We start from the raw sequence: 3,711 nt of genomic DNA on the forward strand, positions 1-3,711 counted from the left end.
AATTTTGACATGGAATTAATCGTGAGAATTTGATTAATTTTTACATGATTATTTAGTTAATTAGATTTCAATTGATAATTAGAAAATTAGATACTAGTTAGATTAGTCTAATAGGTTTTCTAGAATATTAAAAAGTTGATTAGCTCAATTGAAATGTTAGAAAAAATGTGTTGTTTAGTAATTAGTTTTGATTATATTAATTAGCTTAGTATGTTTTATAATTTTAGTTTAATAAAATATTAGAATCAATTAGAATTATTAGAATTGTTTAGGAATTGATTTTAATTAGAATTTGCATGATTAAAAATTTAATTCAACATTAAATTTTGTGAAAAGACCATTTTGCCCCTTTGAAGGTTGTTTCACCATTTTTAACCATACAAATACATGCTCCTTTAGGATTAATTTTGACTTAGAATTTTAATTAGTTTTAAATCAAGTTTTAACTAACAAATGTATTTTACCCTTAGGAATAGCCTATGAATTTAATTCTAACCCTTAGATTAGGATTAGTCATAATTTTCAAATCAATTCAAACCCTCGATTCAAGTTGATCAAAAGCAATTTTGATCAACTAAATCCTTTGGTCTTGTATAATCCCATAGTCTAATTCAATTGATAAAAAGACCCTTGATCACTTGATAAGACTTTTTCTGTAAGTTGTGGAGCTCGAAGCCTCAAGTCAGACTCTTAATCAAGGCATCCTAGTCACATCGAGCAGCGGATTATACAAGATACATCAAAGGTCAACACTTGGTAAATACGATTCAAATTGTACATAGAGGCCTTAAGTAATGAGGAATGATGAGATGGAGTTTCTCCTATCCTTGTCTAGAGTGACTTTACGTACGGGGTGCAGGTCCTAGCTATTCAAAGCATTCACCCTTATTCATAAACTTTAATACATTGCGAATTGAGTAAACTACCAAGTCTTCTTCATACAAAGCAATATCAACTCAAGGAGAAACAATGAGGATTCTTCTCCAACAACTTGTCAGTTATGAGAAGTATCATGCACCATAAACCTTAAGTAATGAGGAATGGTGAGACGGAGTTTCTCCTACCATTGTCTAGAGTGGCTTTGCAAACGGGGTGTAGGCCCTAGCTTTTCAAAGTATTCACCATTATTCATAGTCTTTAGTGTGATTCTTATCAAACAACTGTCAAGCACTCTTCATATTCCATTATCAATTAATCACTTATTTTACCTCAATCATCTTGTTGTCATTCCTAGTGGGCTGAACTACGAAAACTCTGACTTTCTCATTGCATGATGAGAATACTTAGGCATGAGGATTCAGAGTCTCCGTGAGCTACCTTATTTATCAATCCTATCATATCCTTCATTTCTCCATTCAATAAATACCATCCTTTTGAGATCGAATACATTTTTTCTTGGACTCCATGTACATCCTTTTAGGATGATATAAAGGTAGTCCACCTAGTGAATAAAGAGTTGATTGGATCGTACCCAAACATTTAATTCATTCTTTTTCGGCTAAGACGTCTGTTTAATCTTCGTTTCAAAGTCTATTTCCTTCATGGATCCAAGATACCATTCATCTTTGATCTCGAACTGTTTGTTCCCCAGCCAGTGATACAATGTTGTTCCTTTTACCCAACAATACTTTCTTTGGGCCCCGTATATACCCTTTTAGGACGATATAACAACAATCCACCTTATGAACCAAGAGTTGTTTGGATTGTACCCAAACATTTAATTCCTTCTTTTAGGCTAAGACACATGTTTACTCTTCAGTTTAAAGTTCAATTTCCCTTTGTGGGTTCCCATGTTACCATTATGTTGGTACAAGTTATACTTTTGATCACTTTCAATCTCTCTTTGTTTTCGTGGTTCCATGAACTACGAATGCTCTGACTTTCTTATTGCATTATAAGAGTACGTAGGACACGAGGATGCGAATCCTTGGCGAGCACATTCCTAATTATTTCTCATTCTGCCTTAGGGAATCATCCATACCTTTCATGATCTATTACTTACCTTTAATCATAAACCGCTCACCTTAGTGACATACTGTTTCTTCAAAACCGAAATACCATTTTCTTTGGATTTCCATATATACCCTTTAGGACGATATAGCGGAAGTCCGCATTTGTGCCTAGAGTTGTTTGACTCGTACCCAAACATTTTATTCCTTATTTTTTGGCCAATAAGCCTGTTTCCCTCTATGGTACAAATTCCATTTCTCCTATGGATTCCAATATACCTTGAACTTTGGTTTCAAATTACAACTCTTCAGCCATTGTTACCAAATCCTTCAGTTTTGTGAATTTAGTCATCCATTCCGTTCATCTTCATGATGCATTCATATTCTACCTTCATTTACTCCATGTGATATACTATTATCTTTGAGTCAAATACACTATCTCTTTGAGCTCCATCTTGTGTCACATTGTGAACCAAGAGTTGTTTGGCTCGTATCCAAACACTTAATTCTCCTTTATTTTGGCTATATTGTATAGTGGCAGACGCTTCCGGCTAGTCTGCATATTGGTCAATGCCAGTTTTACTCTTGGGTTCAAATTTTTTCCCTTGTTGGAGTTCAAATTAGATAATTCTTTGGTTTAGACCATATTGATATCACACTTCTTTTCACCTTCCACCATTAGTTATATGAGCTACGAGGCTCTGAATTCCTTATTGCACTATAAGGATACGTAGGCATGATGGCCATAATCCTCACCGAGCACTTTATCTATTCTTTTCCTTTTCCGTTATTCTTTCGCGAGTAACTTTAGATATAACACCCATTCGAGCAAGAACATAAAAAAGGTTCCGTTGAGTACAATGAATGTTAGGGGTGTTAATACGTTCCCATTGCATAACCGACTTCCTTACCTAGCATATCTATTTCCCCTGGGTTTTATCGATGTTTTCCTTTTCCTTCGAGAATAAATAAAGTTCGATGGAGACTTTATTGTATATTCGAGCGTGTCATACGTTCGGGTATATTTCCGCTAGCTTCAGTGTGATGCATGGCATCACGTGCGCGATAGGTACTTGTTATGGGCTTTTCTGACGTGTTTTGGTCCATTCTGACGCCTTTAAAAGGGTATTTTATGCACTTTCACAAGGGTTACAAAATTGGAAGATCAAGGCACGATTTTGAGATCACAAGTGGTGATTTTTAGAGTATTGGAAGCCCTTGGAGGCCATTACTTCAAGGGATTTCACATGTTATTTTCATCTATCAGTTGTGGTATTGTTAATTGCATTACGAGTAGCTAAGCTCCTCTAGGTTAGGTTGTGTTATGATGAATCTATTTTTATATTGTTGGATTCTATGTTGATTTGACCATTGTATGAACCTTTTGATCTAAATGCCATTCAATTGATTCTTGTTCGTAATGCTATTTATGTGAGATACTCTTTTAATCTAATTTTGGGCACATAGAGAATACTGACCATTAGTCTATGTGTTGGACCTAGGGAAATTATTATACTTACACTGGTTGAATATGAATAGGAGACCCCGAGTAGTGACATAGATAATTAACATTTTATACAACGCCTAATCTTGCTTACGTTGACGAACTAGGGATAGAAAGCTCCGAGTAGTGATTAGTGAGTAATTTCGTAAGGGATCATCTATACAATTTTGTTAATTCATCATGGTGTTATAGTGATAAGACCATTTATACAAAGCATAAAACATCATCAATAGAGGAATATGGAATTTTAGAACACAA

This window comes from Lathyrus oleraceus, chromosome 5, assembly GCF_024323335.1.
Source record: "Lathyrus oleraceus cultivar Zhongwan6 chromosome 5, CAAS_Psat_ZW6_1.0, whole genome shotgun sequence".
Lineage (NCBI taxonomy): Eukaryota > Viridiplantae > Streptophyta > Magnoliopsida > Fabales > Fabaceae > Lathyrus > Lathyrus oleraceus.